Raw genomic sequence first — 25,270 nt, 5'->3', positions numbered from 1 at the left:
TCAGGCTCGTCCACAATGTGTTTTCATTTCCCCATTTTCCTCCCCTCGCTGTACATCACCAACGATCCATTTCTTTAATCTCCATCCTTTTGTGAGCAATTTCTTATGCAAACAAAATCAATCCTGCTAATCTCTGTATCTGCATAGAGCTTTTTATTACCGGTGAGAGCGCTCGGCCCGCTCGGCAGACCCTACCGTGCTATAAAGCAGCACTTCAGCTACACCAGTCATTATCAGGGATGAAATATTTCAGTCCGTTTGCCGAGTTTAAGCCCGTTTTTCTTTCCTTTTGTGAGGCGCGGGGTTATAAATCGTGGAAATAAAAGCGTTCCTGTGCTGCCTGTGAGGAATCTACAAACACCGAGTCTGAGCCCACTAGCTTCATATAGTACAGCGGTACCTTGTAACTCGACGTCCTCTAAACTCAAAATCTTTAAAACTCAAAGCGTCAGATCCAGGGTTACAGCTCCACATGTATCTGTGTTTATCTGGATTCTCCTCCCTGTTTCACTTTTAAACTTGTGTTACAGCTCCAGCTTCTGAGAAACGGTGAGAATCAGAATCAGCTTCTCCCAGAGTCTAAAACGCTTCTGGTTCAGAATAAAGCTTAACGTGGTTTAATGTAGTAAAAGAAGGAGACAGGAGCACTAAACTTCTCTTCATTATTACTGCTCATAAGTTCCTCCACTAATCACATTCCTCACTCGCTGTTTTACTACAATAAGTCACGCTAAGTTTTGTGCACCGCCGTCACACTTCATAGGAAATAACGGCAGAGCGGCGCAGAAGCGGTTTTGTCACTTCTCATGTGAATGCGCCGGTGCTGAAGGGAATACGGTATTCCAACATCAAGCATCTCCACCATTAAGAAGCATCAGGAAACAATAAAGAAGTCAAACTAAAGTGCAGCTTTTATTGTATTTTTATTGATGTGTAACTGTTAGTAATTGTATTTCAGTGAGTTTATATTATATTTCTGTTATTTTCAGTGTTTAAGAGTCAAAAACAACCTCATTATTTTACATGAGACTAAAATATCTGCAGCTCCACGGGACCATGGAAGCATTAACAGGTTCCCCAAACATCCTTATGGGGAAAAATACCTCGAAACTCAACGTCTTTAAAACTCAACACCACTCCCAGAACCCCAGAATTATCTGACGTCCAGTTTCAAGTAAATTTAAGCTTAAGGCAGTTTAGTGCATCTGCTTTTTTTCATATCTTCTGGACATCTCTGTCCAGGTGTAGAAGATAGAGAAGCAACACTGGCTGTAAAGTTTACAATCTAAAATATATAAATAAAGAAATAAAAAAAATAAAAAAATTATATACGTCCATTTCTGTGTGTGAATACTAACACTGACAAACTGTTGGTCTCACACCGAGTTGCTGTCTACGTCTCTTTATCACCGATAGCTGAACGAACATCTGTAACATTAGCACAAATCCCCACAGTTAATCTACACGCTCCGTCATCCGGTTAGTACTGTTTACTTCTGTTGTACAGCGCCCTCTGTTGGTGACGTATCCTCATCTCCCAAAAAACTGCTGGAAACTCGGCCGGTTCTCTAAAAAGCACCAAGGTTCTATCTAACCAGAGTTCTCTTTTAATCAAGGAGCGAGTCGGGATCCTGCGCTGAAGTGTAGTCGTGCTCCCCGTGTGGTGTAGTAGCGGTACTGTGATAATGAGGGGGTCGTTTACTGCTTCAGGACCAAAATGATTTGCTTTTAAAGAGGGAACATCCTTTCTTTTATTTTGGGGAATAATGGAGTTCGGTGCGTGACTCTCCGTGCGCGATACGGATCTCCGTATGAGCCCACCTAGTGCAGGTGATGAGAAGCGGCCGGTGCTGCACACTTGTGTGTTAGTCACGACCCTCGTCGGTCAGGAGTAAAGGTCTGCAGAAGTAGAGAGGGAATACCATGGGGAATCGGATATGACCCTATAATTAGAACCACAGTGAAACTTCTTACCTCCAGCCTCTTGATTTTCACCCCTCGTATATTCCACTGCCAGAGCCGAACGTATTAAAGCGAAACAGATCCAGGTTTATTGTGTTTCTGCAGGTCGGACACGTCTAACTGCTGCAGTTTCCTGCTCAGATGATGTGCACTAACACCCGGGGCTTCATTCCCATCAATCCTGAGCCCGGCGCGGGTGACAGAACCTTAACGCACCCACAGTTTACATTCAAAGTTCATCACAGCGGAGCTCCGAATCGTTCCTGCTTCTTAAATGTCAGCCGCCTATTAGTGAGAAATAAAAGCGCATTAAGGAGCCGTGCTTCATGGTGCAGTAGATCAGGCTGGGCGGCGCGGTGACGTCCTGCACGCCGCCAATAAAGGTTTTAACATTTTAACTAGTTCAGCTGAAACAGTGAGGTGAGAACCGGAGCTGGAGCTTGTTACCCTCCATTTATAGGATAACAGACGCCCCCCATCCACCTAAAATTACACAAAATACACAAACTACACACTTTATATATTAAATACATTTCATCCCTTAGAGATTTACTACATGCTGGTGCAAACGTCCCCCAATTATCCTCCCAATCTAGTCGTATCCAATTCCCCTATAGTATTTCACCTCCACTCCTGACCGAGGGTTCAGACAGAGATCCGTATCATGCACTGATCCCCATTATCCTCCATCAATCAGCCTGTAATCAAACTGTAATTGTTCACATTAATGTGCCACAATGGCAGCTCAGTGGTTAGGGTACTAAACTAGTAATTAGAAGGTTGCCGGTTTAAACCCTACCACTAAGAGATGCCACTGTCGGGCCCCTGAGCAAGGCCCTTAACCCTCAATTGCTAAAAATGTATTCAGTCATGGATAAAAGAGTCCGCTAAATGCCTCAAATATAAATGTAATGTAAATGTACCGTAAATTTATGTAATGTAAAGGTAGCGTAAATGTAACTTAAGTTTACGTAATGTTAACATAAATAAACATAAGTGTACCGTAAGTTTACATAATGTAAAGGTATGGTAAATGTAACGTAATGTAAAGGTAAGGTAAATGTACTGTAAGTTGTGTTAACATTTCATTGACTACAAATGCGTTAGAACACGTTCATCTGGAAGACGAGTTCGTTCAGAATCAGCTACTTATCACAAATCCACTGACTCGATTTTGTTAACTTCTCACACATTCCCGGAGCGTCGATGCATTTGCCCGCAGAAGCTGAGCGTCTCTTAACTTCTATGGGGCTGCATGGGAGGGTTTTTTTCATTGCTTCGAAACTCGCCGGTCATTGGATAAATGCCACGATTTTGTCCCGACCCCGGACGCTGAGCGTCTCTGGGGGTGAATGGAGCTGTGGGCGGGTCTGGACGCGGAGCACCTGCAAGATGATTGGAGGATCGGTCGAAAGGCTGAATCCCGTTTTGATTGACAGCTATTTTGAGATCTACACCATCACTTAATCACTGGGAGCTTCAGTCCCATCGTGGATTTTGCGAGTGAAGTCGAAAGACAAACTGGAACCCATTTCTTGGTATTTGCTTGGTGAAATTACTCGACCATTTCCATTGTTCATTGTGTAAATAAAACACACTCGTAGTATTTGTTTCATGACACTGGTCAAATCCCTGGAAAAGACGCCTACTTGGTACGATAGGATCACAGGCCATTTTCTTGAAAAGGAACGGAGGGCAGAATTGATGTATAAATAAATTGACAAATTTTATGATGTAAGCCGACAATGAGTCTCCCCTCTTTGAAAGACCAGCAGCCGCCACTGGTGTAAACATAATGTAAATGTAACGTAACGTAAATGTACCGTAAGTTTGCATAATGTAAAGGTAAGGTAAAGGTAACGTAATGTAAAGGTAAGGTAAAGTAAAGGTAAGGTAAATGAGAAACGCTGGCCGTGGGCGTCCTCGTACGTCGGGACTCATCAGGTCTCCAGATTTAATGGCGCTCTGTTGGCGGCTGATTCAGTGAGTGCCGGGTGGATAATGGTCTCTGTAAAGCACCTTTAAGTGATTGGATTTCACGCTGCTGCTGCCGCTTTACAGTCAGTAATTGATGCGTTGTTAGGAACTCCGGTGGTGGGATTTGTGGGTAATATACTGGGTGCTGATATATTGAGAGAAGAGTGTGGAGGTTGCAGCGTCTTAAAAAGCCTCTTTATTTATTTCTTTATTTCTTTATTTTACCCCATTAGAACAGGCGGCGGGGTATAAACATAAAGCTTGTGATGTGTCAGGAAGCTAGCACTATACTCGACAGCGCTATAAGATAAATATAATGTAATTAAAGGCGTATATTATGACCGTTATGTGTACGTATCTCTGTTTGAACTGAAGCTTTGTGAATGTTTTGCTCTCACTGTGGTGCACAGGAACAATAGGGGAAGAACAAACAACCTTATGAACCATCCACCTGTTTATAATTATTATAAAGACACCAGTTTGAGGACGTTTAGGACTCTGGACTCATGAATCTGAGTACAATTTGACCCACTGAGGGTTAAGGGCCTTGCTCAGGGGCCCGACAGTGGCAAATTGGTAAAGCCGGGGCTTGAACTGGCAACCTTTCGATCACTAATCCAGTACCTTTACCAATGAGCTACCAGCAACATTTATGTGATTTTTTCAGGTAGAACAACAGCCGCTCTGTCTATTTGTATCAGAAGTTTCACTTTGTATGGGAATTTGTGCCCGTTCTGTCAGTACGGCTGGGCGCTGATTGATCAGTCAGTGTTCCGGTTCATGCCAGAGCTGTTGAGTGGGGCTGAGGTCAGGACTTTGTGCAGGACACTGGAGCATCTTGGTTTACGTGTATAGAGCTTGTTCATGCTGGAACAGGACAGGACCTTCCCTAAACTGTTCCTGCTAATGTGATTATCATTGGTTCAGCAACGGTTGTGTCTAAAAAACATGAATTCAGTACTTAGACGGGGTGTCCGAATACTTTTGTCCATGTAGTGGAGGGTGTTCTAACCCTGGATGCATAACAGTGCCAGCAGTGCCAACTTGGCAAGTCCTGGATTAAACCTCACATCTGCTAATCTGCCACTGCTGGGCCCTTGAGCGAGGCCCTCAAGTTTCAATAGCTCAGATTGTCTTCAGCGCAGCACGGGTCAATTCTGAGTCACTTCGGATGAATGCGCCGCTAAACGCTGCTAATCTGAACGTAGCGCTGCGTGTGCCACCCCAGAGCGGTGTCTGGAACGTAATTACGGACGCGTCTAGCGGGCGCGATTTGGCAGCGTCCTGGCCGTGATGAAGGGTTAGCCTCCCGCGGCTTCCGTCGCGAGAGAACGTTGTTAGCGCTCTCACGGCCCATTAACACGAGGACGTATTTACGACCTCTCCGTCCCAGACATCAGCTCTGGCAAGCGCTGGGCTTCTTCCTCCCTCTGCACGCTAACACACAAACACCGACGCCCGCGGTTTTACGACTCGCTGTTTAGACTGTTTGGCGTGGGCGACCGCGCCGCTCGGCACGTCCTGAACCTTCGTTCCTGCCCCCTGATGCCGCCGCGGACGTCTGCCAGCGGGATTTCTTTTATTTTGCAGTCTTATCTTTATGACTTTAAATATTTAAGCATTTTAAACTATTACACATGTGACTCCTGCAGATCGCTCATGCTGGAGACACGACGTCTTAGGATCTTAATGGATTTTATTCTGCTCTTTGTTTTCCAGCAGCGAATGACACGACGATAACAGACAAATTCCATCATTCATTCATAAAAAAACTAAATACAAACAGTCCTTGTAATCCACTCCAAACTTTTCCTAAATCAATCTACTTATATGCCAACTATTCCATTATTCCACTTTCAGCATTTAGCAGATGTTTTTATCCAAAGCGACTTACAGTACTGTGACAGTATACAGTCTTAGCAATTGTGGGTTAAGGGCCTTGCTCAAGGGCCCAACAGTAGCAACCTGGCAGTGATGGGGCTTGAACCAGTGACATTTATGGTGGCCCTCAAAGCACAGATTGTAACGTATCCTGCTGTGATTGCATACATAAATTAAAACCACCTCCTTGTTTCTACACTCACTGTCCATTTTATCAGCTCCACTCACCATATAGAAGCACTTTGTAGTTCTACAATTACTGACTGTAGTCCATCTGTTTCTCTACATGCTTTGTTACCCCCTTTCATGCTGTTCTTCAATGGTCAGGACCCCCACAGGACCCCCCACAGAGCAGGTATTATTTAGGTGGTGGATGATTCTCAGCACTGCAGTGACACTGACATGGTGGTGGTGTGTTAGTGTGTGTTGTGCTGGTATGAGTGGATCAGACACAGCAGCGCTGCTGGAGTTTTTAAATACCGTGTCCACTCACCGTCCACTCTATTAGACACTCCTACCTAGTCGGTCCACCTTGTAGATGTAAAGTCAGAGACGATCGCTCATCTATTGCTGCTGTTTGAGTCGCTTATCTTCTAGACCTTCATCAGTGGTCACAGGACGCTGCCCACGGGGCGCTTTTGGCTGGATGTTTTTGGTTGGTGGACGATTCTCAGTCCAGCAGTGACAGTGAGGTGTTTAAAAACTCCAGCAGCGCTGCTGTGTCTGATCCACTCATACCAGCACAACACACACTAACACACCACCACCATGTCAGTGTCACTGCAGTGCTGAGAATCATCCACCACCTAAATAATACCTGCTCTGTGGGGGTCCTGTGGGGGTCCTGACCATTGAAGAACAGCATGAAAGGGGGTAACAAAGCATGTAGAGAAACAGATGGACTACAGTCAGTAATTGTAGAACTACAAAGTGCTTCTATATGGTAAGTGGAGCTGATAAAATGGACAGTGAGTGTAGAAACAAGGAGGTGGTTTTAATGTTATGCCAGATCAGTGTATCTCTACATTTATATTGTTCTCCTTTACCACAGACATGTGGCGGGCGAGATTTGGCCCATGGGTCTTGAGTTTGACACATGTGCACTATTCCACTATTCCAATATTCCATTAATTGTTGATTTATTTTGATTATGCTCTGCAGGCTTCCATTACTGCTCAGCCCTCCGTACAGCACAATCACTTCTGGTCACCATAACCCATCGTGGCGTTTATATGTAAATAATATCGTCTGTGTTTTATACATTAATAAAAACCAGGACTGTTAATTACACAGATTTTATAAGACAGTGAATTTCTGTAATTTACAGCTGCTGGTATTAGAATCCAGTAAACGCTGCTGCAGGTTTTATACTGTGTGATATGAAACGGAGCCGCCGCTCTGTTCCCTCTTAAATCTGAGTGAGGTCTTATAAAGTCTTTATGGGTGCAGTAACGTCCCGGTAGCGCCCGTGTGGGCTTTATAAACACCGTTAGGGGTCAAACATTTTCATTTTTTTTTTAGGTGTCAATTCAGATCTATAAAAGTAATTTCTATTAACCGAGGACAGAGAATAGAGCAAAATCTCAAAATGATGGTCACTAATCTAAACTAACGGGTCTGTGTGAAAACCTAGCTCTCTCTGTACACACAGACGCATTTCCCATCATCCTACACTCCCGAGAAGAGGGCGTATCTAAATTCTTAGATCCCTTAAAATGCTCCTACTGAGGCTTTTCTCCCAGTTTAGTCATAGCCAGTCCTTCCTCCTTTACTGGAGACCTTGATGGTGTACGAGGAGGGTATATTCTCTATGTTTTTTTTTGCAACATAGTAAAACACGGTTTTACTACAGAAAGACACCGAATTATAAATGGCAGCACGTTGCCGTACGACAGGTTCTAATCAGGTTTAGTGGAGGTTTAGTCCTCATCCTGGATCTGCACAGAATGACGGTTAATTGCAGCGGAAGCGTTTTATAATAAACTTCTGATTATCTCCGTTGGCGATTGTGATTCCTCTCCAGGGGTGAAGCGTATTTTGCTCCTGAGTCCGTGCCAGGAATAAACGGCAATTGTAAAACATGCCGACGTCCAGCTGTTCCACAGATGTTGCTGTTGTTGTTGTTTTAGTGACACCGTAAAGACGAATTTACAGCATAAACAGGAGCAGCTGCACTCCAGTCGGATCGCGGTAAACATTGTAAACGAGCAGAGAAGCAAAGCGGGTTGTTTAAAACCATCGTTCTCAACTGGGGGGTCGCAGCCTACTAGGGGGCCTCAGTGAGCCAACAGAAAGGGCCCATTGCATACAGTTGAGATGAAACATGAGGACGAGTGCGCTCCTCTCCCTCGTTAGATTGATTAGCTCTGCCTGTGTAATAATCCGGAACTAATCACCGATCCTTCGCTGAAACTTTGGTGATGAACGCGACCTCTGGAGGTGCTGAAGGACTCCAGGCCGCTGGACGCCGAAGGTCTGAGGACGTCGGGCCCCCCCCCCAAACCTCTGTCAGTCACAATCAGCGCACCGTACCGAGGCGCCCGCACTCCTCATCCCGGCCTAATTAATAAATGAATGAGAGCCTGATCTGGGGTACGAATGCGAGGAGACGCGTGCAATTAGGGAAATGTTAAACCGGCTGAAAATAATCAGAGAAAAGAGGAAAATAAATCAAAGCTCGACTGTGAGGAGGATCCAGGGTAGTACATCACTGATCCAGAGAGCTTTACTCCTGACCTACAGACAGACAGACAGAGAGAGAGAGAGAGAGAGAGCCACCAACACAGATAGACTAACAAAAAGACAGAATGATAGAAAGACAGACAGACAGACAGACAGACAGACAGACAGAAAAACAACAACAATAAAAGACAAAGACAGACACACAGACACAGACAGCAAGACAGAAAGAAAGTCAGACAGAAAGACAGACAGAAAGAAAGACAGACAGACACCAACAGAAAGGAAGACAGACAGACAGATAGACAGATAGACAAAAACAGACAGACAGCAAGACAGGCAGAAAGACAGACAGAAATAGACAGAAAGAAAGACAGACAGACGGAAACAGTCAAAAACAGTCAGACAGAGGGACCAACAGAAAGATGGTCAGACAGATGTAGACAGACCGGTGTAAAGTACACTAGCCATGGTTAGATGGTCCAGGGTTTGAACCAGCATGAACATGACTGGCTGAGAAAAGAGGGGTGGCTGAAACAGACCAGCCACTGTGGTCAGTGCAGCGGTCAGTGCTGTGGTCAGTGCAGCGGTCAGTGCAGCGGTCAGTGCAGCTCCCAAACCCAGATAGAAATATGAAGGTCGTGTCAGGAGGGGCATCTGGTGTCGAGTCTGGTATGAGGACCAGATCCACTGTGGCGACACCTAAATTTGGGAGCAGCCGGACACTCACCTCACGCTCCGATCCACCGAAGGAAGGGCGTGTCAGGAGAGTATACCCTCCTCGTACACCATCGGGGTCTCCAGCAGAGGAAGAGGAACTGGCTACGACTAAACTGGGAGAAAAAGGGAGAAAATGCAGAAATAAAATAGTACAAATATAAGCACTAAACCTGAACCAGCTTCATGTTCTCGCTCTCGTCACACAGAAGAAATCAAGCAGCTTGTTCAGTTATTCAGGAGATCAGACCTGGTTCCTCTAGCAGCTGATATGAAGAACTGAAGAGCGTCGCTCCTCAGCGCGGGTGAAAACATGTGGTTTATTTTACGCTTTACAGAACTATAGTGGATAATGAGGAGCGACACAAGCAGCGCTCAACGTGGATGAATAGACGCTAATCAAAAGCTTCACACAGGAAGCGGAGCGTCCGAAGCTCTATGGAATAATTAACGCCATTCTCACCGCGGTTATCAGAAACGTTCCACATGATTGAGGTATTGAGACGTTTTTTTTAAAGACACGTCCTCCTAACCGTGCTTAAAAATGGTTTAGTTTCTGTAGATGTTTCAGGAGTTTAGAGGCACCGACAGACTTTTAGCTCAGATCTTTGAAGACAAGCTGAAACGTGGAGAAAACAGACAGACACAGACAGAAAGAAAAACAGACAGACAAACACACAGAAAGACAGACAGACATAAAGCCCGGAGAACACTTCATCTTTGCATGATACAGGTTCAGGTTGCGTTTCTTGACGCAGCGGCGGACTGTGTTAAGTGACGATGGTTTTCTGAAGTACTAATCACAGTAGCATGATGGTTTCTCAAACGTGGTCACACAAATTTAGTGGCGCTTTCCGTCCTTGGCCTTTACGCACCGAGATCTCCCCGACTCCCTGAATCTCTTTATGATATTATGAACTGTAGATGGTGAACGAGCTAAATTCTTTGCAATCTTGTGCTGTTTTTGAACACAAGTTTGGAACACAGTGGTGAACCACGACCCATCCTTGCTTACAAAGATTAAATTCTCCTACACTGCTACACTGTGGAACCTTCCAGAACAGTTTATTACATTTTTAGAAAGTGTCCCAACTTTTCTGGGACAGGGTTTGTAAAATAAACATTATTTTTAAATAAATTCCTAATTGATTAAAATGCTTATTGTTTTTTTTCCCTCTTTTTTCACCTAATCAGGTCACAGTCATTTGGAGGTTATCTCTCCCTCTCCACCACTTCTTTTCACCAGCTAGGGGCGGGGTCTCGTGCAGGTGCCCTGACCGCTCAGCAGAGGCCGCACTTTTCAACTGGTGTGGGAAAACCGATAAATAAAACGTCTGTAATAAAGGTCCTTTCTGTGTGGAGTTTGGCTTCATCCCACAGTCCAATGACAAGCAGTCAGGATAACTGGTGTGTGTGTGTGTGTGTGTGTGTAGCAAAGCTGAGATTCAAACCCAGCAGTAGTGGGCGTGATTGTGTCACATTGTGTCCATGTATTAATTAGGAGGGTCAGATCCCCCCCATTCCCCCTGTTATTCGAACCATGGTGGACTGAGTAGCAGGCTGGAGTGTTTACTGAATACCTTCTATCTGTCTCACTTTGAACTGACTTGTGTCGATACTGATTGGCAAAACTAGGGTGGCACACGTGGTGGAAGGTCATCATAACTTTAAAACTCATAACTAATATTGTCAGGATTTCACTCTTGGCGCTAAAAGCGGCTCCGACATCTCCGCCTTGGACATTATCTCAGGTGCAGGTGCCCGACCAGCCGATAGTACCACTGAGATTCGTGGGCGGCTGCAGAGTGGGAATTATATCGTAATTGCAATTATATTATATTGATCAGATTGTGTCAAATGTGTATAGATGAGTGTTTGTTTTGTAACTGGAACCCTGGTGGACTGAGTAGCGGGCCGGTGTGTTTACTGAATACCTTCTATACATCTCACTCCGGGCTGACTTGTTTCGATACGCTGTGTCTCGTGTGACGCTGTTACACCTAATGTCATGTTTTTGGACCCCCAAAGGGTCTTGTACCTTGTACCTCCAGTAGGATCCAGCACATAGACACTGGATGGATTGAGATCTTGACCCTGGTTGTACGGATTAAGACGTGGTTTGTTTAATTAGCTAAATTAACATACAATTAAATTTACTAGCTCGTTGTGCGTTGGGCGAAACCTGTCTACGAAAACAGTGAGAATTCGGGAGGCTAATTGACCCCTGCACCTCTGGGTCCAGTCACCTCCAAGGTTACCAGCTTTTCCCGTTGTAGTTCGACTCCGGGTCTCATTATCACGCCCGGCGAGCACGTGCTTCCTCATTATTGCTCACAAGACCCTGACGGAGAGCAGAGACGAAGCCTGAACGCCGAGCAATATGGCGAGCTTTACGGCGTCGTATCCGCGTCCCCTCCTGCGCCCCTAAATCATCCACTTCACGGCGAGGGAAATAAAATAAGGGTCACACCAGTGAGCAGGTTTTTCTCTTTTATTTATTTATTTTGTGTATTTTTTTTATGGAGATAGATGGACCCTCCACCTCACACCCCCGTCTCAAGTGGCCTTCATGCCTGGGGTGAGTTATGTAACCTCGGCGCTGAGTAATGCGCCTCCACGAGCCGTAATTACAATAATGCATTATTCATACAGTGTTTTTATTTAAACCCCGCTGGTGAAATTGTACTTTAATGACATTTATCTTCCGGCACAGACTCGCACACCGAAGCACGAGCAGACGGACCTATAACAGCAGAGCCGTGAATGTACAGATATTTATGTTTATCCTAAATAAGCAGGCGTTTTAATTTAGAGCTGCTTTAAAGGGAAGTAATTTAAATCCTGGTATTAAGCTGCTGTCCATCCAAACAAGAGAAGGTGAATTTTACTCGGTTTATTTTGTGTTTTTTTAATTTATTTTTTACCACCTTAAACCAGAAAAAGTTGGGACAGTATGGAAAATGCTAATAAAATAAGAACACAGAGTTTCTTACATTGACTTTGACGTTTATTTGATGTCAGACAGGATGAACCTGAGATATTTCATCTTTTATCTGCTCAACTTCATTTCATTTATTAATAAACATCCATTCCTGCATTTCATTGAGGTAAAACACTAAATAATGATGTGATGTTAAACAGGTGATTGTGAACAGGTGATTGTGATCATGGTTTGGTACAAAAGCAGCATCCAGGAAAGGCTGAGAGTCTCTGATGAGTAAAGATGATCAGAGGATCCAGTTTGTCCACAAATGTGTGAGAAAATGATTGAAATGTTTAAAAACAATGAACCTCAAAGAAAGATTGGAAGGGATTTGCATGTTCTCCCTCTACAGTGCAGAATATCATTAAACCATTCAAGGAATCAGGAGGAATTTCAGTGTGTAAAGGTGGAGGGTGCAGCTTAATCTGAACGCTCGTGATCTTCCATCCCTCAGACGCCATCAAGAACCTCCACTCAACACTAGCTGATATAACCACATGGGTGAGGGATTAGTTTATCAAACCTTTATCAGCTCTACAATACAGAGTTACTGCACTAATCATACTTAACACTTTACTGTGCAAAAAAGAATCCTTATGGTAACCATGTCCAGAAGCGGCATCGACTTCTCTGGGCTCGGAGGCATCTAGGATGGACCATCACACAGTAGACAGATGTGTGTTGTGGTCAGATGAATCATGAAGGCACAGGATGAAATAAAAGCTGAAACACTAAATCACTCTCCTCGGTGCCAAAACGTCTTTTAAGTGGTGAAAAGGAACCTCAACATTACAAAGTGGTAAATGCTTTACAGTCCCAACTTTTTTTGGAATGTGTTGCAGGCCTTACATGCAGGAATGGATGTTTATTAATAAATGAAATGAAGTTGAGCAGATAAAAGATGAAATATCTCAGATTCATCCTGTCTGACATCAAATAAACGTCAAAGTCAATGTAAGAAACTCTGTGTTTATATTTTATTAAAATTTTTCATCCTGTCCCAACTTTTACTGATTGGGGTTGTATTTTTTTACCTTTTCACATTGCCCCAGTTTGGAAATAATCTTTAAATAAGATGAAGCTAGATTCATTTCTTATAGATTACATTATTTGTGGAGCTTATCTCTCCCTCACCGCTACAGCCACCGCCACTTCTTTTCACCTGCTAGGGGCTGAAAGCCACGTGATCAGCCACACCTCCGTACAGGCTTCTTGATTGGTCAGCAGAGAACGCACCTTCCCCATAGACAAGGATCCCTGTTTTAGTCGTTGTCCCACCCCTTTCAGACACACAGCCAATCGTGTGTCTGTGTAGGCGCCCGGCCAGCGGACCGCAGCCACGTTTATTAAATTCTAGCATTAATTTTCCTACATGCAAGTATTTACATAATGAAAGATTTCTGATCAATAGTTTAACCCTTGCTACCTTTCCTTCTATCCTGCTGATGTACTGAAGCAGTATAGCCCACCTTGAGCAATTCCTTTAGCTGATGACAAGCATGCCAATAAGGGTGTTGGTGTGATAAGCTGACAAGCTGCGTTTTTTATGGCAGAAATTGACATCTGCTAATCTTTCCAGCCACCGATGGAGTCACAACAGTCATTTAGAGATAGAGTAGCCTGATCTAGGTATTGTGGCTGTAGTTTTATATTTTCTCAGCTTCCATCGACATAAAAATGTGATCATATTATTCAGCCGTTTGATTGGAACAGATTAATTGATCGATCGACTGGCTGATTGATTCAGTTACCAACCCAGGGACTAAAATCAGACAGTGATCAATGTTCACAATCGATGTTCCAATTCATCTCGAAGTTGTTTAATGGGGTTAAGGTCGGTCATGGCTCTGAGGGAGTGGAAAAACACACTAGCACACCAAACTACTGGCAGGTTGGGCATCTCTACAGACGACGATTGGCTCGTCCGAGGGAGGGAGTGCCGGAAATGGTTCCTTAGAACTGCTGCAGTTACGACCTCTGCTGGCTGATCGATGGTGCTGCACAGAGACGTGGCACACAGGGCAGTCGTAGCTCAAGGGTTGAGGTACTGAACAAGTAATCAGAAGGTCAAGCCTCCTCACTGCCGAGTTGCCACTATTGGGTCCCTGAGCAAGGCCCTTAACCCACAATTGCTCAAAGCATATCAGTCAAGTCACTTTGGATAAAAGCGTCTGCTAAATGCCGTTAATGCATAATAAATGCAAATGCATTAGACGGGGGATAATGGAGATTGGTGCATGACTCTCTGTGCACGATACGGATCTCTGTTAGCGCTTTTCCACTCTGGTTCTGGTTCTTGAACCGGTTCTGTTCAGGTTTCTTAGAACTTTGGTGTTTTGTAGGGAACCGACCCGCGTTTCCACTAGTTTTTGGGAACCAAGCCTGCGTCATCAATGATGGGCGTTACACAACTAAAGTAAAGAGTAACATGATGGTGGAGCGTGTAGATTATCTGTGGGGATTTGTGCTGCTGTTACAGATCGTTTGTCGTTTTTGTGTAAAAAGCATGGATCAGCTGTTGGTGATAAGAAGACGTGACGTGTTTGTCTCAGTTGTTGTTTTATTTAGTTCATTGACGTGAGAAGAGTTTTGCGCTTTACTCTGACCGCGACCCTCGGCACAAATAATCGATTTGCGATAAAACACTAAAGTTCCACGATACGAACAAACATCTGTGTAAAATAACCATCAAACCCAGTCTAACAGCTCCACATGTATCTGTGTTTAACTGGATTTACTTCACCTGTGGTGGTTCTGCAGCTCCAGGTTCTGAATCTTCTCAGGAGAGTCAAAAAAGTGTAACGTAAAAAATAAAGCGTAACGTGAGGGAGGGGTGTCCATAAACTTTTGGTTATTGTGGCTCTTCTGGAATGTGCATCTGCTGAATAGGGAAACTGAAACTGTGGCAGAGCTTAAACTCTCTGTAAATGTCAGATCTCTGCTCCCCGATGGGCTCTGCGACCTTTCCTGCATTGTTGGCGTGTAAAACAGGAGGCTGGAGAGCATCGTCTCCCCGACAGCTCGTCCTCCGACTGGTATTTAGCGCATTATGAACTCTAATGACCCTGTTTAAAGTGTCCCATTTCATTTTATCCTGCACATAAGTGGCTGTCGACTTAATAAACGAGGAAAACGACACACGCAAAGATGTACAAAAAAATCTATTAGGTTTAACACGTCACGCGGGAGTCAGCTCGGAATGAGACGGTTATAAAGTGTTTATTCAGTAAATACTGCGGCACACTACTCAACCCACCATGGTTCCAATTAGGAGGCGAATGGGGCAGGGTCTGACCTTCCTAATTAATACTTGGACCCCCATCCTTCCCAAAAAAGACTCTTACCTCAGGCAAAACCTTCTATGTTTTATTTACCACCAGTGTATGAGCACCACTCTCAGTAATTGTTTACACTTATTTTGTGAAGAAATGGTTTATATGTGGGCCATGGGATGGTAGTAGCTTCAGTCACTTATATTTCATGGATCCCAGAAACACTCTTTGCAAGGTGCCAACACAGAATACCAACACACTGATTTATCCTGTTCTCATTTAATAACCTAGAAGAAATAAAGTCTAGAAAAGACCAATCCACCTACTGGTGTGTTTGTGTGAGTTGCACACCCAGTAGAAACTCATACAGGATTCGAATCCCAGTAGTGCTATCGGACATGATTGGCTACTGTCAGAATGGAGAATGGCAGCCTAGTCCAGGAATTGTGAGGTGCACTGGTCAGTGCACTCTTAGTGCAGGTCCCAAGCCCGGATACAATAAGGAGGGTTGTGTAGGGAAGGGCATCCGGTGTACCGAGTCTGATTATGAGGACCAGATCCACTGTGGCGACGTCCAATATATATATACCACTTAAAATAAATAAATAAATATGATAACATAACATTAAAACCACCTTCTTGTTTTTACACTGTCCATTTTATCAGCTCCACTTACCATATAGAAGCACTTTGTGGTGGTGTGTTAGTGTGTGTTGTGCTGGTATGAGTGGATCAGACACAGCAGCGCTGCTGGAGGTTTTAAATACCGTGTCCACTCACTGTCCACTCTATTAGACGCTCCTACCTAGTCGGTCCACCTTGTAGATGTAAAGTCAGAGACGGTCGCTCATCTATTGCTGCTGTTTGAGTCGCTCATCTTCTAGACCTTCATCAGTGGTCACAGGACGCTGCCCACGGGGCGCTGTTGGCTGGATATTTTAGGTGACAGTGAGGTGTCTGTACGAAAAAACTCCAGCAGCGCTGCTGCGTCTGATCCACTCATACCAGCACAACACACACTAACACACCACCACCATGTCAGTGTCACTGCAGTGCTGAGAATGATCCACCACCTAAATAATACCTGCTCTGTGGTGGTCCTGTGGTGGTCCTGACCATTGAAGAACAAGGTGAAAGGGGGTAACAAAGTATGCAGAGAAACAGATGGACTACAGTCAGTCATTGTAGAACTACAAAGTGCTTCTATATGGTAAGTGTAGTTGATAAAATGGACAGCGTGTAGAAACAAGGAGGTGGTCATAATGTTATGGCCGATCAGTGTATTTGCTGTTGTTTATGCCAGGATATAAATTCTTTATCACACAAATGTAATAATTATTAATAATACAACATTAAATAATAATTAATAAAAAAATGAGTTTGTTATTGATCTGTAGGGCAAAACATGAATGATGCTACACGGGCTAATCAGATACTGAAGCGCTTAAAGGTCCTTTAATCACTTATTTCTGCCCTTAGCATCATTCAGACACTGAGCAGGTACAAACTACTGATCATAGATTAGACTAAACAAGTGTTGATGTTGCCAGATTCTGCCCACTCACTGGATTCGGTTCAGTTCTGACTGGAGTTGGTGCCCGATAGTTTGTCAGAGCTGCAGGTTAAGAAGCTGAGTAGGAAGCGGCTGCCCTCTTGTGGTCGTGACAAGAACTGCAGTACGTGAAATATTCACAGACGTATGAAAGGATTTGGAACAGCACTGAGAGGACTGAACACCACGCTTCTAAAAGAAACCTTATTAACCTATTACTTATTGACATTGAGTGGATACAGACTGCTCGATTCATGTGAAATATTTTTATGCAGTGGGTCTGAAAAGGCAGAAAACACCCCAGGCAGGTCACCAGTCCATCACAGGGCATGAACCATACTACCTAGCTGAATTATGCTTTTAAAACAAGTACTTAGTAATTAAGCAATTTATAACTATTTTAATTACGACCATAGGATGCAAAAGCTTTAAACTGATATTTTGCAGCAAGAAAAATCCACCTTTTATAAATGATGCTATAAATGTATCAGCCCCTAATGATCAACAGTCAAAAAACATCAGAAACTGGTTTAAAATTCTACAGGGTAAAATGTATGATTTGCAGATTTTCTCTCAGAGTTTTTCAGCGTTTGTGTTCAATTACTGCATGTTAGGCCAAGTTTACACCCAGGAAAAAAATTTACTGTGAAATTTCATTGTACAACTGTGAATTATTTTACAGTTCTACCATGAATTTATGATGGTAATTTGGCCACTTCATGGTTCTACTGTGAAATTTCATAGTAATGTTGACAGTTCCACTATGAACTTTCACAGTTTGACCATGAATTATTTCACACTATAAACAATTTCACAGTAAAACTGTAAACCAGATTGATTATTTTACTGTGACGTTTAACAGTTCCACTGTAAACTTGGTAAACAGTTTTACTCTGAACTTCACAGTTTACTTTGACATCAATTATACAGTACAATACAGTGTATGGATCTCACAAGCCAGAATTGTATCTTTGGTTCTTTGCCATTTATTAAGCAACGGTATGATTTCAAACACAAAAACAACTGGTAGAGATTCCTTCTAAATAGTAACTGATAACACATTTACCAACTTGGCATTCTATATTGTAATGTTACATGTACAATAATAATAGTAATATAGAAAATAATAGTTATAGATTGTATTTGTTATATTATTACATAATTATATTACATTTATTAATTTATTTTACAATGGTAATTATACAAGAATATAATTTTATTATACAGTAATATATTATACAATTATATAATTGAATTGTACACTGCCTGGCCAAAAAAAAGGTCACACACTCTAATATTTGGTTGTAGCGCCTTTAGCTTTGATTATGGCAGCATTCGCTGTGGCATCGTTTCCACAAGCTTCTGCAATGTCACAACATTTATTTCTGTCCAGAGTTGCATTAATTTTCCTCCAAGATCTTGGGGATTCTCAATGGGGTTCAGGTCTGGACTCTGTGGTGGCCATTCCATGTGTGAAAATGATGTCTCATGCTCCCTGAACCACTCTTTCACAATTTGAGCCCGATGAATCCTGGCATTGTCATCTTGGAATTTGCCCGTGCCATCAGTAGGTAGTCAGCTGACCTCATTCTTTGGGCACATAACGTTGCTGAACCTAGACCCTGACCGACTGCAGCGACCCCAGATCATAGCACCGCCCCCACAGGCTTGTACGGTAGGCACTAGGCATGATGGGTGCATCACTTCAGCCGCCTCTCTTCTTACCCTGATGCGCCCATCACTCTGGAACATGGTAAATCTGGACTCATCAGACCACATGACCTTCTTCCATTGCTCCAGAGTCCAATTTTTATGCTCCCTAGCAAATTGAAGCTGTTTTTGCCGGGTTTTTTTGGCCAGGCAGTGTATTTCATCAGCAATGCCTTACATCTGATGTGTCATAATGCATAGACTTGGTGAGCGTATCAGTATATAAATGCAGACATATATTTATACATGGTCAAAAGATTGATTGATCTTAAGCAGAAGGTAAAGTGACAGACAGGGGTACCATGTATTTTATTTTTAAATATAATCTGTTGTTTAAGTGTTTAATATATGACGAGATATAAGAACTTAGTGATCTCACCATTAATTCTTATGGTGCACAAAATATTTATTGCTGAAAAACATGACTTACCTTCATCTGTACCAATGCACCGCTACAGACAGATGTTCTCTCTCTTTAATTTCATTATTTTAGTAGCTCAGACTGCCTTAAGATGGATCAGCATGGACCATCTGAATCATCAGAATCTTCTGATTCACTAGTAGACTGAAAAATAATCAAACAATTAATTAATATCAGCACCTATGCGATCAGTACACAGTTGAGCATTTACCCCGTAGTAACACACCCAACAGAAGCTGAAAACAGTCAGGGCTTTAAGCATACATACTGTAGATGGGCAGGTGGACACAAAGGTGGATGACTGGATGGATGAATAGATATTGTCAGCACGAAAACTGTAAAGAAGTGAGTTGTTTCACATATTTTAACACAAATATATTTTAAACACAATCTATTTTTCAAAAATCAACTAGCACTTACTTCAAGTTTCCAAGATCCAGGCCTCCTTGTAATTTTCTCTTTTACAGCATAGTCCTAGAATGAAATGATTTAGGATATGTATTTATCTGGGGCTACAAAAACAGTAACAAGTATTCATCATATTGCTCTAAACCAAGTTGTATAATATCAAGTGTAACCCACATTACATACTACAACTCTTATACTGACACTGTCACCCTTTATTACATAAAAAAACCAAATGTTTATTAATAACTTCAATAGCTTTTAAAGTATTCGTCATATTGCTCTAAAACAAGTGTATTTTATCAAGTGTAACCCACATTACATACTACTGTATTTAATGTAGGCATGTGTGTAAGGTGTGCAATACTACATTTTACATAGAAACAGTCGTGTGTGCATGGTGTGCAATGCTAAAGGGTGACAGTGTCAGTATAAGAGTTGTATGTAATGTGGGTTACACTTGATAAAATACAACTTGTTTTAGAGCAATATGACAAATACTTTAAAAGCTATTGAAGTTATTAAATACAAATCAGTTTTTGTTCTGTAATAAAGGGTGACAGTGTCAGTATAAGAGGTGTAGTACAGTGGGGTCAAAAAGTATTTAGTCAGCCACTGATTGTGCAAGTTCTCCTACTTAGAAAGATGAGAGAGGTCTGTAATTTTCATCATAGCTACACTTCAACTATGAGAGACAAAATGAGAAAAAAAATCCAGGAAATCACATTGTAGGATTTTTAAAGAATTTATTTGTAAATTATGGTGGAAAATAAGTATTTAGTCAATAACAAACAAGCAAGATTTCTGGCTCTCACAGACCTGTAACTTCTTCTTTAAGAAGCTCTTCTGTGCTCCACTCGTTACCTGTATTAATGGCACCTGTTTGACCTCGTTATCTGTATAAAAGACACCTGTCCACAGCCTCAAACAGTCAGACTCCAAACTCAACCATGGCCAAGACCAAAGAGGACACCAGGAAGAAAATTGTAGACCTGCACCAGGCTGGGAAGAGTGAATCTACAATAGGCAAGCAGGTTGGTGTGAATAAATCAACTGTGGGAGCAATTGTAAGAAAATGGAAGACATACAAGACCATTGATAATCTCCCTTGGGGTCAAGATCTCATCCCGTGGGGTCAAAATGATCATGAGAACGGTGAGCAAAAATCCCAGAACTACACGGAGGGACCTGATGAATGACCTGCAGAGAGCTGGGACCAAAGTAACAAAGGCTACCATCAGTAACACACTACGCCGAGAGGGACTCAAATCCTGCAGTGCCAGGCGTGTCCCCCTGCTTAAGCCAGTACATGTCCAGGCCCGTCTGAAGTTTGCCAGAGAGCATATGGATGATCCAGAAGAGGATTGGGAGAATATCATGTGGTCAGATGAAACCAAAATGGAACTTTTTGGTAAAAACTCAACTCGTCGTGTTTGGAGGAAGAAGAAGAATTCAAGAACACCATACCTACTGTGAAGCATGGGGGTGGAAACATCATGCTTTGGGGCTGTTTTTCTGCAAAGGGGACAGGACGACTGATCCGTGTTAAGGGAAGAATGAACGGGGCCATGTATCGTGAGATTTTAAGCCAAAACCTCCTTCCATCAGTGAGAGCATTGAAGATGGAACGTGGCTGGGTCTTCCAGCATGACGATGATCCCAAACACACCGCTCGGGCAACGAAGGAGTGGCTCCGTAAAAAGCATTTCAAGGTCCTGGAGTGGCCTAGCCAGTCTCCAGACCTCAACCCCATAGAAAATTTGTGGAGTCCGTGTTGCCCAGCGACAGCCCCAAAACATCACTGCTCTAGAGGAGATCTGCATGGAGGAATGGGCCAAAATAGCAGCTACAGTGTGTGCAAACCTGGTGAAGACTTACAGGAAACGTTTCACCTCTGTCATTGCCAACAAAGGTTATGTTACAAAGTATTGAGTTGAACTTTTGTTATTGACCAAATACTTATTTTCCACCATAATTTACAAATAAATTCTTTACAAATCCTACAATGTGATTTCCTGGATTTTTTTTTCTCATTTTGTCTCTCATAGTTGAAGTGTAGCTACGATGAAAATTACAGACCTCTCTCATCTTTCTAAGTAGGAGAACCTGCACAATCAGTGGCTGACTAAATACTTTTTGGCCCCACTGTATATTTTGTATTTTTGTAATTTTCTTACATAAATGCTTAAATGTCTTTTTGACATTTTTCATGTCATGTAATTCACTTACCCCCACACACATACACTTACACCCTTCATTCACATACCTCCTTTAAATAATTACATAATATTATATACATTAATATTCTCTTGCCTTTCATATTTGTATCTTGTCTCTTACCTATATGACCATAATTGAACTGTAAACTACTGTAAACATCAAACATTAGAAGAGGTGACTATGAACTATTCTTAGTTGAACTGTAAACTTCACAGTCAATATTATTCAACACTGGAAGAGGTGACCATGAACTTCATAGTAACATGAGAGTTCACAGTTGTACTCATGGTCGAACTGTAAAGGTGACAGTAGAACTATGAACTATTATGGTTCAATTGTAAACTTAACAGTTTTACTGTAAAACTTCACAGAACATTTTTCCTGGGCAGACTCAATTTTGAGGATTTTAAGCTAAAATTAAATGCAAAATGAATGATCATAGGAGTGAAGAGAAGAGCAGAGAAACGTTGGAGGGAGGAATAACCAAATGGAATGCAACAACAGTTCCAGAAAAGTTTCTTTAGCATGAACCAATATAGGAACCTTGTGCTTCCTTAAATCTTTAAGGTAGCGCTTAATACAGTATGTCAGTACAAACCATTAAAAAAATTGATGTAGAAAATTACATTTCACAAATGTTTACTCAAATCACTACCAATTCTGGCCTAGGAACATCTAGATACTGTTATTCCTTTATTTATTTATTTATTTATTATTAAGGTCACTGTGGAACCATATTTGTAGTTTGTGTGATACGTGGGATCATATTTGGCAAATTTGGCTTGTATATTTTACATGGGAAAGTTCATACAAGTAGGTGGCACAGTCGCTAGGTCGCCTCACAGCACAGCAAGAAGATCCTGGGTTTGATTCCCAGATGGAGTGGTCCGGGTCTGCGTGGGCTTCCTACCACAGTACAAATGCATGCAGTCAGGTCAACTGGAGATACTAAATTACCCTAGAGGTGTGTGTGTGTGTGTGTGTGTGTGTGTGTGTGTGTGTGTGTGTGTGTGTGTGTGTGTGTTTGTGTGTGTGTGTGTGTGTCCTGTGATGGACTGTCGACTCTGACCAGAATATGACCCAATGTTTAGTGTTTATTATTGACCCCTGTATGCACCCATAAAAACACCTGGCATTGCTCCTGATGAGACCACGGATGATGAGACCTATTTCAGGGCATAAAAACCCTATTTTTTGTACCTTGATATTTTAGGCCTTGATTATGGGTCATGCTGAACCCCCCATGTTCAATTTATGGCAACAGTTTATGGCCAGTTAATCACCGATTTGAAGGTTCGGTGAGGCAGCTGCTTATGTGCTGAAGATCCACCAGGTGGCAGCACAACACAAGCTGTATGTACACCGATCAGCCATAACATTAAAACCACCTCCTTGTTTCTATACTCACTGTCCATTTTATCAGCTCCACTTACCATATAGAAGCACTTTGTAGTTCTTTGTAGTTGTAGTACTGACTGTAGTCCATCTGTTCCTCTACATATTTGTTAGCCCTCTTTCATGCTGTTTTTCAATGGTCAGGACCCCCACAGAGCAGGTATTATTTAGGTGGTGGATGATTCTCAGCACTGCAGTGACACTGACATGGTGGTGGTGTGTTAGTGTGTGTTGTGCTGGTATGAGTGGATCAGACACAGCAGCGCTGCTGGAGTTTTTAAACACCTCACTGTCACTGCTGGACTGAGAATCATCCACCAACCGAAAACATCCAGCCAACAGCGCCCCGTGGGCAGCGTCCTGTGACCACTGATGAAGGTCTAGAAGATGAGCGATCGTCTCTGACTTTACATCTACAAGGTGGAACAACTAGGTAGGAGTGTCTAGTAGAGTGGACAGTGAGTGGACACGGTATTTAAAAACTCCAGCACAACACACACTAACACACCACCTCCATGTCAGTGTCACTGCAGTGCTGAGAATGATCCACCACCTAAATAATACCTGCTCTGTGGGGGTCCTGTGGGGGTCCTGACCATTGAAGAACAGCATGAACGGGGGTAACAAAGCATGCAGAGAAACAGATGGACTACAGTCAGTAATTGTAGAACTACAAAGTGCTTCTATATGGTAAGTGGAGCTGATAAAATGGACAGTGAGTGTAGAAACAAGGGGGTGGTTTTAATGTTATGGCTGATCGGTGTAAATGTTACTGACTGTAATGAGAGCAAAACTGTCAAAGCATTACAACAAAAAATAACACTAAAAGCAACTAGAATTACAAAATATGTGAGGACAATAGAGAATAAAGGTGGTGTCAGCTTCCTTGTCTAGGACAGGATCAAGGAGTACACAGGACATACCCCCTACCTAAATTAACACCTTACAGCAGGCATCAATCATTACGTACCCTACTATAATCCACTCTCAGGCATTTATCAGCACAGTTTACGTTTATTTAATCACAATATTTACATTTAATTACGTTATTTACATGCGTCCTGAGAGACTTGGAGGATTTTGGACACCAACATTCAATCATTCATTCATTGGGTCTGTTTTACCACCTGCTTTATTCTATTCAGGGTTGTGGTGGGTACAATTCACTGGGTGAAAGGTAGGAAACACCCTAGACAAATAACAGCGCTACCCATAATTGATTGAATCTTGCCTTCACCACACCTCCAACCTTCTCATTTTCCAGACTCTCATTCCCATGCATCACCAGAGTTACTAAAGCCGAGGACTGAAATCTGAAGATCATAAATTTTAATTCCTGCCTTTGAGGAGCACCTGCTTGTGCTTTATATGAAATAAATGATTTAAAGGTTTGGGAAAGCGCGGATGCACAACGCTGCACTAAAAGTTGATTATATAACGTGTGCAGAAAAGAGGGCAGGGTGGCGTAACCGCTGCAGAGATACGACCTGCTGACCAGCCTCGGTCCACGTGCTTTTACAGGAGGATCAGCAGTGATGCTGATCAGGAGGAATAAAAGAGGAACAAACTGATATTAATTAATAAAAATACATCAGGACACTAAAAAGAAGCACAGACGCTCCCAGACTGAATCTAACTACATCGTATACTCGTCCTGATGCAACCCTCCTGTTTATATCAGGGCTTGGGACCTGCACTGGCTCAGTTCGGCTGTTTCGGCCACCCCAGGACATTAGCAGACGCCTGACTGGCCGATAGCACCACTAAGATTCGAACCCTGGATCCCTACAGTAGTAATGTACTAGTGTACCTTTCCGCTGTGCCGCCTGAGCACCCCACACCATCATACCAACTATTTTGGCACCTGACACAACCCTTTTATTGGGACCTGCACATAGAGCGCATTGGACATAGCAGACGCCTGACTTGCCTGGATCTCACCACTAATAGACTAGCAGCCACCTGAGATGCCCACACCATGATGCCAAATATAAAAAATGTAAATGTACTGAGATTAGGCGTCTGTTTTTATGTACGTCTAATGACTCAGACGGGGGCGTAAACATAACCTCCGTGTTTCTGTCACGGGTAAAATC

This window comes from Trichomycterus rosablanca, chromosome 9 (assembly GCF_030014385.1).
Source record: "Trichomycterus rosablanca isolate fTriRos1 chromosome 9, fTriRos1.hap1, whole genome shotgun sequence".
In the NCBI taxonomy this organism is placed as follows: domain Eukaryota; kingdom Metazoa; phylum Chordata; class Actinopteri; order Siluriformes; family Trichomycteridae; genus Trichomycterus; species Trichomycterus rosablanca.
The sequence above is the reverse complement of the archived record's forward strand: the minus strand, read 5'-3'. Positions refer to the sequence as shown.